A 14,348-nucleotide genomic window follows, 5' to 3' on the forward strand; every position below is an offset into this window, starting at 1 on the left:
TCCCCAGAGTCAGATCCAAACATGGAGAAGCAGCATTCAGTTTTTGTGTACCACAAATATCTGGAACAAACTTACCACAAACTGTAATGTTTGGAGTAAGTGCTTTAGCTGTAAAACAGCTAAAATTCTGTCCTTTAGCTGTTAAAAAGCAAAAAAAAAAAAAAAAAAAAAAAAAAAAAAGAATATGTGTAGCAGTATGTGTACACATAGGTAATATCCTATTACCTATGTGATATTCTATTACCTATTCTATTAACTATGTGTAGGTAATAGAATATAACTGAATAAAGTAAATAAGATATAAGCAACTCTGCCTCTTTAAATTTGATGCAATACACCCTCAGCATATCTTTAACTCAGAGGGGTCTAAAGTCAATCCTCAAGGGCAGGCATATTGAATTTCTTTTGTTCTCTCTGGTTCAACACACCTGAATTAAATGATGGCTCGTTAGCAGGCCTCTGCAGAACATTGATACACTGAGGAGGTAGCTACTAGGTTGTTGAACTAAAACTAAAACATGCAAGTTGCCAGGTTTGGACGCTCCTGTTTTGACATCAACGTTTGAATCTGCGTCTAACTTTCCATATTGAACCCAAAGTACACAAAGAAAATGACTGAAGTTCCAAAAAAAAAAAAAACATTTTAATCAGCAATAGAGGTGGTGAATCTTTTTATCGGAGCGCTTAAAAAGTAACTCAGATTAAATAATCTGAGTTACTTTTTAAGCGCTCCGATTCAAATGAGGCATATTGTTTTTTCCTGCTTTTGGTAACTTGTGATTTTCTCTATTTGCTGTACATATTGTACCATCCTTTGACTGAGGGCTGTACTGACCCTGATGACTCTTGCAGAAAGCTTGAGAGAGAAGACAGTGAAAAACATTATTGAAGTCAACGGTGTTTACAGACTCAGTGAACCCATCCTTCTAGAGTCCATCGTGTTTCAAGCGAGTCAACCAACCAAACTCAGTGATTCTGCTACATTTCTGAGTTCTCTGTCTTCCTCTTAGTCCACATCTTTAGTTGCATCTTTTTCTTTTTATGTAGGAGACAGAAATATAGATCATCTGTAGTTTGACACCATCCTCTATAATGCCACCTACTTGTATGTTCATTCGGTGGTAGATACTGTTCACTGTCGATGGCTTAGTAAATGTTTCAGCTAAAAATAATGTAGCAACAGTCAGCATTAGGATTTAGGATCCAACTTAAGGGGGACCTCAGACTCATGATTCCTGAGTTAGCACAAAGGCTCAAGTAATTAATCTCGTTGAATGAGGAAACAGCCAGCTTTGATCAACATGGAGATAGCAATTTGGTTTTCCAAGTGCTAGATACACTGTTGGCTCAGAAAGTGAAGTTGTAAACAATGTAATAAATGACTGCAGTAACAAGCCTCTCAATTCAACACAAACAATTTCTGAGGAGAATGGCTGTATTTCTTCATTTTAAATTATTATTATTATTATTATTATTATTATTATTATTATTATTATTATTATTATTATTATTATTATTATTTTATATAGCTTTTCCCCCCAGAGTGAATCTGTACTAAAAAAACAAAAAAAACAAAAAAAAAAAAAAACATTTTTCTTGCGCTGCTAGACGGTGTCCTCCCTTAGGATGCATCATTTATGATAATTGTGTTTACCCTTTTGGACTTTTGAGTCTGCTTCATCACTCTCATCTCTCAGCCCTTGCGTTGCCAAGTACAGGATAGTTTCAATTATCCTCATTTCAAGGGTCTTTCAATTATTAAAGAGGCTCTGAAAATGGAGGTTGGTTCTACAGAGCCTTTGATGTTAGGGCTACATTTTTTTCCCTAATGATGCTTATGTACCTTTTAGGGTTTGTTGTGGTGTAAGATGTGCTAGAGCTGATGGCAGACAAAACCATTATTTACAGCCCACATGTGAGCTGCTTGTATAAACCCAGATGTCATAGAGTGTGACATGTGGCAGACATGCTACAATACTCTCTAGTCATGTTTAATCTCCCATCTAGGGAGACTGCCTGAACTCATAGCCATTTCACACTTGGAAAACAAAAACCCTGATACTGTCATCAGAACCCTTTTTATTTTATGCACTTTAGCTTTTTGCTGCCAGATTTTTAATGTAACTATTACTGAGGTCAGCATGAAGAAAACAAAAATAAACAATCTTTCTTGAAGGCCAAATAAATACATTCAAAGACACCATAATCAAATCTACACGACAAAGAAACAAAGACCTTGGCTTTTATCCACACCTTCACAGGTGCAACTGTTTAAGATAATTAGGATAACTAGCACCGTTAAGCACAACAAAGCTCTTCCAATATATATGACCTTCAACCATGAGGAAATGTGTACCTGATCTTTTTCAACATGTGTCTCTAAACATGTGTTGGAAAGAAAGCTACTAACCAGACATTTCTGGAAAATCAATTAAATTCATTTTGGAAATGTTTGTCACGTATAAACCAATGTGTTATGTTCAGTTTGTGGAGTTGTTTTGCTGTTTCATTGGAAATTAATAAAATCTACCCTCCCAAAAACAAGCCTCCACACAACTCTGTTGAAATATCATAAGACACAAGGCAACTGATTAAAATTCTACTAAATATCCATTTTTGTTTTTCCTGTTTTTTTCTTTTTTTTCCATTTTATTTGCATTATTTTAATCTTTAAGAAGTGTTCAATTGTATTCTGTATGCCTGCAGTAAAAGTAGTTAGCATGTAACTGAGGACACTGCTTGGATTTTGAATTACCACAACTCATCAAAGCCTTTATTTGGGATTACGAGGGCATATTTTACTGATAAGGATTTTCACTGAACATGTTAGGTTACATTAAATCCATATGCTCTGATCAATGTGTTCCATTATGATGATTTTCAAATCCCCTCAAAGTTTCCTGCAGAGCTGCAGGATTGTTTGTTATTTCCGCTGAAAATGACCAGCAGGCACATAGACTTATTACATGCCCAGTGGGGGGTCATTGGAGTTGAACTCTGCCTCAAATATAAAAACTTTGAGCCTTTAGTAACTCCAGTGCAACTTGAATGTTTCAGAACTCATGTCAACATTTGTCAAACGTTCCAGAGACACTATGGAATTCACTTCACTAATGCCAGAAGACTGGGTAGTTTCTTCTGTCATCTTTTGATATCAACCCAAATACACAATGAAAAATAATATTCTTTAACTGTAAATTTCTATTTTCTTTTAACAAACTTTATACCTGTGGAAAACCCTTCAGTGTATGTCCATTATCAATTGTTTAGCTGAGTTCATATTGACAGTGTGTATTTAGTGAAAAAAGACACCAATCAGCAGTATCAATAAAATTGTCTGGATCACAGCTTAAAATTATAAATTTGACTTATGAGCCATATTTTCTGCCAATTCTGAGTTTCCAGAATACCTGAAGATATTTCCCACATTTCCCATCCAATGAGGAGACAGATTAAAGTATAAATTTCAAATATGGAAAACTGTAGAGCTAAAATGTAAAAGATGCAAAGAAGTTTCCTGTTTCCAAAGAAAAGACTTTAATTACTACAGTACCAACACATCGAATCCACAGCAGTATCTTAATTTTGCTATTTGGAGATTGTCACTGCTGTAGCTTCAAAGATCACTTGATGGTAAATGTTCAAAGCATCATGGGTTACAAGATATCACAGAATTCTAATTATACCATTGACCAACCTCCTGCCACTTTTACTCACCTAATTTTGTTATACTTTTCTAATAACTCAAACAGTAGAAATTCCTTTGCAATATTTCTACTGGTTTCTGTAACGCCAGCACGTTTAGAATAATATTCACTGGGCTAATTTCATAAATTACATGAGAGCATGCTGTGTAGATCCACAATACCAGTGGGTCTCTGACATCCTTTTATTCATAACTGCAGTATAAAGAAAACAAAGTTAGATGCATGGTAAAATTATGCAACACCATGCCGTGAAACATCTGATTATGTCTAAGATTCAGATTAAAGAGAGGTAGGTGGGCTTTGTGTTGTTTGTTCTACTTTGATTCCAGTATGTTTACTGCTTTTAGAAAGGAACATGCGTTAATTGCAAAAGCTTAAATAAGAGAAATAATTGAAAGGCATGTTTTATTATATCAAATATCAATTATGGCAAAGGGCTGATGTTGGACTGCACAATCATCCTCTTCACAGGTTTTACAATGTCATCTTTTATTTATTCACTTTTCTTAATATTTACTGCAGATCCATTCAGTAAATTAAAATACTATGGAAATGTTATCATTGAAAAATTGCATTAAATAAAAAAAAACACTGTTCCAAATTCAGGCTTACACTTTGAGGAATGTACTGGAAGGTCACTAGTTTTTATTTTAAATGCACTTATTGAGTGAACCTTTTTATATGTAGACATATGCATTTGATTGTTTCTGCTTTACATCAGGCCAATAAGGGTTATACTGAGCCAAGATTAGTGGAAAATGTATTTTCATAACTTCAGCATTAGAGGAAATGGTGACAGTTGCTATATGTTGAGAAAAGCTGTGTGCTTTAATGAGCCTTTTTATGGCCTCTAAGATAGAGGTGGACAATTTTAAACGATGGCCCATGGAGCTTACTTCTAAATTATTCAAAAAGTGGTGTTTTAGCAGTATCTTCTTGTAGAATCCAGTCTATTGTTTATAAAACATGGTGTTCATTCAAATTTTAATGGTGCCCAGTTGTTAACTCAGAATATTTGAGTCTGCTCTCAGCAAGTGGGTGATTGTGCAACACTTTTTACTGAGAGCAGGCTTTCTTTGTAAGCTTTTCTGAAAGCAGACTACAAATTTGTCCTTCCTCAGAGGAATTGCATGGCTTTAGGAGGCAAATTACTCAAGGGCCGGTCGATTACAGAACACAAATATCAAGAAAGTAGTAGTCGGAGGTAAATTACACTGATTTATGCAAAAATGAAGCAATAAAGCATTTTAAGACTTTGTTCATATTATTTATATTTGTCATTGTTCAAGGTTGTTTTCAAATACAGAAACACACAATATCTGCCTTGCTCTGAGGATGATTCTTCTTTGTTTTGTTCTTTACTGGTTTCAGAATTTTTTTCCAGAACATTGATTTCTGTACAACTCTAACTTTTTACATCATTAAAATAGACCAAGATGATGTGAGACAGAGTTATAGAAAAGCCTTAAGCACCAGTGTAAAGACCGGAAAATGAGTGTTGTCAGCCAGAAATCTTACCCGTCTCATTGCTATTGATCAACTCTATTCTCGCTGGGCAGAAATATTAAGGTCATTTTGTGCTATGACGCAGTAAAACCTTGAATGATGTTATTTGATGAAAAGGCTGCCTCAGCCCTGTCAATGTTCCTGCAGTGATTTGGTCTCTAAATGAGGGTGAAACTTGTCTAACTTGATATTGGGCTTTGGTGCTAGAGCTTTGTCACATAAGAACAACTCCTCAGATTCCTCTTTTTTATGAGTCAATGCTTTGTCTTTCTCCATGATAATTTGCATTTTTGTTCCCCTTTTTCTTGTATGTCATCTATAACTGACTTTCTAAGTTCAATAACAAATATAACAGAATAAACCTCTGTGGCTGAACATATCTTAATGTTTTGGATTTAGGAAACCTAATACTGTTATCGAGCTCTTTCTTATGTTTAGTTCTACTTCTAATGAGCCTCGTATCACTCTTTTTTTTTTTTTTACCAAATATTTTTATTTGTGTTTCCCTAATAGCAGATCCTAACCATTTTCACTCAGAGATGCTTCTTCTGATTAGTCTCATCTGTTCCTCCCAAGTCATTTGTTCCTGCCAAATAGTATACCTTGCTCTTAAAGTTTCCAGATAATACCAAGAGATTAAAAAAAGAAGAAAGTAAAGTCAATGCTTATCTGTGATGGACATCTAACTAAAGCACTGATGTACTTGGGTCATGTGCTCCTTATTTTGGTATTCAAAACAACTTTAAAGCTATCTCCACCTGTTGTTTGACCCAGGTTTTCTTTCCCTGGGTGCTTAGAATTGATGGGTGTGTAAGCCAGGTCTTCCATCACAAGCCTCTACCTCATTAAAATCATTTACTCTATCAGCACATTAACAAGCTGCACTTAAAGAGCTGGGGATGAAAGAGCAGATGAAGTGGGTTATCCTGACACACTTGTGCATAGTCTGTAAAGATTTAGCAGTCATTCGTGTGTGTTTCAACGTGGCATCAGCCCCAACAGGACAAGTTGAGAAAGAAGTGGCTCCAGGCTGTGTAATTAGACTGAGAGCTTAATTAAGTTTGTGTATTTCAGTAGAGAGGGTCCTTCACTGTCACATTACAGCTGACCTTTGCAATTGTGAAACTTAGCTAAGGATACCCCCCACCCCAGTTTTAACTATACACTAATGTAATTTTTGATATAAACCTGAACAGGGAGGTGTAAAGAAACACTTTTTGAAAGACTATCGATGCTAATAAGACATTGTTTTATATTTGGATGAAGTGAGAAAAGAACTGATTTTATAGGAATTTATGAATAACACAGAGTCAGATCTAAATTATGCTGCAAGTGGACCAACCTGGAATGTATAATTGTATCATTTTTATAATCAAGGGATTGAGTGCATACTGGTTGAATTGCTTTTAACCAGCATCTGACTGGATGCAATTGTAAGAGAGTGATTTTGATTGTACTGTATATGCTGAATGTTAACAAAGAAAAGATTCAAAGAGATCATAGAATAACGCCTATTTTTTTTTTTTCATTTAAATAAATAGAGCAATCTCATGAAATAAATTAAATTGAATCACATTCAAACAGATTCTCCTCAACACAAATGAACAAGGTAGAAAGCTTTATACAAAAGATTAACACAAAAAGAATGAGCTCCTACAACAATGATTGTCTGTGAGAGTGTCATGCACTATGTAATGTGGGAATGCCGTTTTCATTATACATTGATATTTTATTAAACATAAAAAAAACAACACTTTTGCAACCTCTGAATTAATGGGACGTTCAATAATCTGTATATAATCCATTCATTTATTGCCTTTTGCTTATTTTATACTGGGCCTCTGGGGTAACAGGTCTCAATAGAAACACTCTTCAGTTCATTCTGGAGGATCCCAATGCATGTCCTTTCCACAATGAATATGCAGGCCCTTGTGTAATCTAGATCTGCCCTGTGGACCTCAGCTTGGTGAGACATGCCCAGAAAACCCTTCCAAGAGTTGTTGGGGATGTCTCAGAAACCCTTCTGATGCATGGTGGGCATGCCTCACCAAGCATATCTATTTGGTGAGATATGCCCAGAAAACCCTTCAAAGGGAGGCACAAAGGCTTATAAAAAAATACAAGTTCCCTGTTTATGCAATTCCTGAAAATGTTAGTCATTACCTAAGAAAATGTATAGCCAGAAAATCCTATTTGAAAACAATATAAACTATAAAACACAAAATTTAGATATAACCATTAAAATGCAAATACTGCATAAACAACAAAACAACATCCATCCATCTGTTACCTTGGGTTATCGGAGGCATGTGGCCTGTGTACCAGGTCCAGGAGAAAACGTCCCTCTGCCCAGCAGCACTCTCCAGCTTATTTTAGAGGACTTCAGCGTATTTCTATGCCAAAAAGGATTCTTAGTTACTCCAGCAGGTTTGGAGCCTGTCTTGTGGTCTCATCCTAGTGCAAAATTCCTGGAAAATCTCCACAGTGAGGTGCAGAAGGCATCCTAAACAGATTCCAGAACCGCCTCTGACTCCTTTTGAGGAGGAGCAATAGCTATAATTTGGGATCCTCAGAATAATCAAGCTTCTCTCCCTATCTCTAAGGTTGATTCCACCTGCCTTTCAGTCAATGATTATTTTATCAAGAGCTTTGCGTTTTGTCTCAGAACCCTCCTCCTCGCAACAAACTACCCACCTTCCTGCAAACAAGGCTCCAATCCATCCTGCCACTAGTGAGCAAGGCACCTAAGCCACTTCTTCATTGTCAAGTCAACTGCTCGGAGTAGAGCCTATTCCCCAACTCAGATGGTGCAGTTCACTTCTTTTCAGTTGAGAATCACGGCCTTTCACTGAGAGGTGTGGCGTGGTAAAGAGAAGTCATCACTCAGACTTGCCTGTACAGCAAACAAAGCTGGTTTATCGGTTTTCACAGCAACTTTCAAAATGACAGCCTTTCCATCAGTCTCTTTGCTCCATCCAGGAGTTCAGCTATATACACACACTTCAAACTCCACCTTCTCAATTCAAATCAGCCTATCACTTCAGGCTGATAGGCTGATTCTTGAAAGAACAGGAAAAGACAACATAGAAGTTGACGTTCACATGAGAAAATATTACTTCCAATAATGAAATATCAAACATCATATGTCTGCATAGTTTAAGTCATTTTATTATTTTAAATATTTAAACTTTTTTCAGACTCTCAACCAATTTAACTCTGGCTCTTATCAACTCACTTCGTCTTAAGAAGCTGGAGTCATACTGTGTTTCAGCTAAAGAGGAGTGTTTCTTTAGCTGAAACACGGTATGACTGCCACAGAAAGACATACCACAAAACAAATATCTCAGCAGTGCATTTACCCAGAATGTTCAAATTTACACATTGAATTAAAATAAAAAGGTTAAAGATGAGTGTAGTGCTTCCTGACACCTGGCCACTTCACAATGAGATGCCAACCAGTGCAGTCTGCAGATGAAGGCTTGAAGATGACTCCTTTTCTCAAATCCAGAGATCTCTTTCCATGACTATGCCTTACAATTCTACCCATGCAAACAGCATCACCAACACAGTCCTTAGAAAAACAAGGAGAAAACTGTACAATGGGCACAAAGCTAAAAATCAATATTGCATAGTATGGATTTTAAAGTCCTGAGATAGCATTAAAACAGACATGACTCTGCAGAGGAATTCATTTCATGGGCCCAGGAGCCAGTAATACCAGCATTTTTTCAAATGTTAAAAAAATCTGAAGTTGATTTCTTCTTCTCTCTGCACCTTTTCATTGTTTGATTAAGTTTTACTGTTGTCATGACTATAAGCATGACAACAGTCATGCTTATAGTATTATTATTATTTTATAATAATACTACTTGCAGTCACATTGTTTGTTGTTTTGGTTTGATATGAAAGCTAATTTTTGAAAGGCTGACAAAATTCTCATTAGGGGAAGTTAATTATTCAGAGTTAACAATCTCTTTTCTTCTCATGCATCCATTTTGCTTCAGACACAAGCAGACTCACAAACTGACAATGATCCTGCAAAAAAAAAAAAAAAAGCAAAATCTCAAAACCCTATATGTTTTATCCATTTTGTTCTTCAAGACATTCTTTAGAGCCCTAAAGTGTGTTTGGGTTCATCTTCCAGCTGGAGTCTGAGTCATGAAGCTGCAAACCAGGTGGTGCACCATGTTCTACAGGAAAGAAGCAATATCTCACTTCTGTCAAGACAGAGTCAATTTAGTGCAGGTGTCCAGCACAAAAATACGAAAGGATGGAATTATTTCTGCCGCCTTGTTTTATTCATAGTTTAACTAACTGCTGTCAAATCTGTGCTGTCAAATCTCAATCTTATGTAGACTCCTTTTTTGGTTCATCTGTGAAAAGGCTTGCAGATTATTCCTGGTGAAACATTTTTTTATATTGCTTCCCACTTCATTACTCTTGTCTTTGACTTTGTATAGAAAGATTGTGCAAAAAAAAGACAATTTTTGTCCACGAGACAAAACAATGCTCCGTTTTGCTGATCACTGCATTCCTGTTTTAGCATTTGTGTGAATGTCTGAAGGTGTTTTTTTTACACACTGAGAAATAGCTTGACATATTGGATTTCAAATAAATAATTTCTGTTACTAAGTATATATTCAATAATATGAATCAATGTTTATAGATACATATATATTTAATAACATATAAACGTATAATTCAGCACTGATGTTATTTGAACATCATTGCTGTGGAATAACAATTTTCTCAATATAAACTGAATACAAGAGTTTAACAACAAAATTTTATTCAAACTTTTACCATATAGTTAAACATGTTAATCGACAAACTTGCTGTGCTAATAAGAAAAATATAAAAGAATAATGACAGTAAAACTATGGAAGATTAAACAAAAACATATAGAAATCGATAAAGTGAAACCAATAATAAGATGCAATCATGTCACAGTTCAGAAAGAATTATGAATATTGAATTATGAATATATTGCATCAAGGGTTCTGAATGAAAACAGGATAAATGTTTATTCCTTCAACTGAATGATAGAGTCACCTGTTTGGATCCAGAGCTTCTGGGACCTGGAGTGGATCTTCTCCCCACCAGCAGGGAAAGGACTTTATGTGACACGCTGTGTTCCCGATGTTGTCCTCCAAATGAATGGGTGAAAAGAGAGACATCCATTTGTTTTAGTCCTTTATTATAAGTTCTCAATGATCACAGAGTTTCCTTCCTGAAACTCAGTACAGTGCATTGTTGAATCAATAGTTTAGTTATGCAAGTCCTTCATGGCTGGAGATCTAAAAAATATAAACATTCCAACTTTGGTACAGCTTGTAAAATAAGTTTTTTGAGTGTTTTTATGTGTTTTCAGCAGCAACTTAAAAATGTATGACTTGCTGTCCTGTTCTTTCAGGGGGTGGAGGCTTTCTCAGGAAAAAACTCTTAGGAATAAAACTAAATTTGTTCAGTCATTTTCAAATTTTACTGTCACAAAAATGTAAGATTCTAAAGATTGAAGAGTCTGAAATGTAGATTTTAAATTTTTCAAATGCATTATATTGCCCTCCACTTGAACTTCCGGGAAGACTGATCCAAGGTAAATTTGGTAACTGTCTGTGTTGGTTTTTTTCTTCTCTTTGCATCATTTCATTGTTTGATTAAGTTTTACTGTTGTCATGACTATAAGCATAATATTTTATAATAATGCTACTTGCATCTTTCTCACAGTGGTAAATTGTTTTTTAAACTGGTCCAGCCATAGCCATGTTGATGGATGCCAGCTACTTCTGTGAAACCTTTGCAAATCCTTCCTGTCACTATGCTGATACACTCCTCATTGTCACAGACTTGCTGAAGTGCTTTTCATACCTGCTGATCATCAGCTTGGTCAGTATATTGGCAAGACAACACTGATGTTCAAGTTCTAAATTCCTAATGGAACATACTTCAGTCAAAGTATTACATTTTTCAGACACTACTGTGATTTTTTGTTTAAAAATTGTCTCTCCTCTCACCCAATAACTGCTGGGATTCTTTCCAACCCTGAATAGGATTAGTGAGTATACAAAAAGAGATAAATGGTTTAATATACATCATTATTTATTGGAGGTTGAATATAAAGAGGTGGTAAAAACCACATTATTTTTTAGCAGTAATCATATATGACATAAATCTATCACTGTATGCTTGACCTCAGTCGTGCTGAGACTACAGTCTGCAAAATCTCCAGCTCAGAGTGAATAATACTCAAAAACTAATGAGCAGTTTACTTGTCATGACCAATCAAACTTGCAACAGACTTCAGTTACCAGCATGAACTGCCTCATCGGAAGATGCATGTTCATCCACTACCTACATGTGGTGTTCAAGAGTGAGAAAAAGGGTGGAAAAAAATATTACAGCAAAAAAAACCTAGAATACAACCTTTTCAAGTGTTCCTCAGGGGCATGCACTTCAAAATTATATAAACCATGACTACCCAATCCTGGAGCCGAGTCTGTCTGTATGCCATTACCCTGAAGGTGCACTCAAGTGAGAACACTCGTGCATCAAAATATCTTTTCCATACAACATACAGCATTACCATTTGCTTCAGCAAAGATGGTTTAAACATCTTGCACTTACTGGGAATATAAATTATATGAATATACTTAAAAATAACAGGTTCCTCATAAATTCTAAGACTTATACATAAAACAAATGATCTTGTAAATTATTTGATAATTTTTTAATGGCAAACAAATTACAGATTTATTTTATTGACACTTATCTGCTGTTGCATTGTATTAAGACAGTTCTTCTAATCCTATTTACTAATGATAACCTGTAGGATTGTGGCTCCAGCTCTCTTTGGGTCAATGACCAAGTTCTCCCATGTAACCTTTGTCATGATCATTGACACGCCACAAGGCAAGATCTTCCATTCAGCTCCAATCTGAGACAGACTGTCAAGCCTCTTTAGTCATCATTTTGCCTATTGTCCTGTAGCTTTTTCAACCTTGTGCAGGTTTACAGTTTCATCTCTGGTGTCCTTAGACAGGCTTTTGGTCTTGGTGGGGAAGTCTGTTCACACAACTGATTGTGTGAACAGATGAATTTTATACAGGTAAAAAGTTCAAATGAGCAGTAAATACAGTGGAGGGAAAGAGGGCTTCTTAAAACTGAACTAACAGATCTGTGAGAGGCAAAATATATGATAATTGGTAGGTGTTAAGGCATATTTCATGCACTGAAAGGAAAATTAATATTTAAAATTCATACAATATGATTTTCTTTGTTGAGGTGTACCTGCATTGACAATTACAGACCTCTCCCTTCTTTGTAAGAGGGAAAATGTGAAAAATAAGCAGTGTATGAATTCCTTTAATTATCTTGCCACAATGTAGAGTACACAGATTTTCTTATTGAATAAAAGCTACCCAGACCTAAAAGGAAATCTGTGGAGCCACATGCAGAGTTTTTTAGATGTTTAGATGAGTTAATTTATGCCACAGTGAATCATGCTGCCTTTACATTTACCATCATCAAGTTGATCTTTGTGAAAACTGATCTCTTGTGCAACTCGGTTATGAAGAAAGTCTAACTTTGCTTGAAAAGTACATCATTATTACAAGCAGCGAACAGCAAGCAGTAAATGGAGATGGCATACAAAAACCACACTGTCACTTTGATCATATCCCAAGCCTGCGTGCTGCAGAGCAAGCTTGACCAAGATCGTGCTCTCCCATTGCTTTGGCCGCTGGTGGCTCTGAGCTTATGTGGCAGAGTTTGAAAGATATGCTGTGGGTCTCCAAATCCTGGCGACGATCCCCTTTGTTTTCTTCTCAGCATGACATAGAGCCAACCTGGCGAAAGCTCTCAAACTTACAAAAAACATGGATTATAGGTCTCAAAATAGAGTGCAGCACCTGTCGGCTAAAATTTATCAGTATGGGCACGCTGGAATCTGGAGAGGAACACAAATGTCAAGAAAAAATACTGAGACAACAAAGCTGCTTAGCACAGTGTCTTTGAAAGCACATAAAGAAGTTTTTAAAAAAAGAAGAGTTGTTTTATCTGCTACAATGGACACAACACTAAACAGCAATCTTTGTCAAGATTGTACATTCAAAAGTTAACAAAGTCCAGTTTTTAACATGTTAACAGATCTGATTACATTTATGTAGTACTTTTATTGGAAATATTCATCTATAACTTCTTTAATGACACATTTAGGGGTATCTGACCACGATCTGACCTTCAACCTGTCTTATTTTTCTTTACATTCGGCATGTTTGATATTTATACTTGTTGGTTCACTGAGTAGTAAAACCGACTGTACTAAAATAATTTTTTGTTAGTAAATATTTATTTTTTTATTATTATTATTTTAAGGCCAACATTGTTCTTGTCAAATATAATTTTAATATTTTCTGAAGCAATCCAAAACTTAAATGTATTCAGTCATCAAAAAAAAAAAAAAAAAAAAAAAAAAAAAAAAAAAAAAATTATATATATATATATATATATATATATATTACAATATATATTTTACAATTAACTTGACACATGTGACAGATGAAAGTGGACTGCCAAAATCAAAGAGGTAGGTGAAAGTAAATGGTTTAACCAAGAACTTTAGCAAACTATGAAAAGATACATAACAAATATTCTAAAAAAACAACAACATTTTGCCTACATCAAACAATTTCTACAAAGTGAAATTAGTTAACACAGATATTTTCATATTGCTTCCAGTAAGTTAAAGGCTTTTGCCTCATTTACTGATGAGATGAACTGCCTCGTCTGAGGATGCATGGTCATCCACTGCCCACTACCTTACCATCCCACTACATCAGTTATGCTGGTAAAAATGATATGCACATTTCACACTGCTTGGTTTATGCTCATGTTCTCAGTTTACTTCACAATTTACTTTTGCTTATAGTTGCTATTTGGTTAGAGTTAAACAGCCCTGTTTCTTGATGTGACTTAGACACAGATTACTGTATGGCTAAGCCAAGCTATGTGGTAAGGCTATGAGAAGTTACCATAGCCAGAATACTTCCCATAGTGGTAAGTATTCTGCTATAAAATGTACCCATCAACAGCATTCAGTTTAGCACCGCATAGAAAAACATGGAAATATAACTCCCA

This window comes from Poecilia mexicana, unplaced genomic scaffold (genome assembly GCF_051168715.1).
Source record: "Poecilia mexicana isolate PSO_F unplaced genomic scaffold, ASM5116871v1 scaffold_3, whole genome shotgun sequence".
NCBI classification, from domain to species: Eukaryota; Metazoa; Chordata; class Actinopteri; order Cyprinodontiformes; family Poeciliidae; genus Poecilia; species Poecilia mexicana.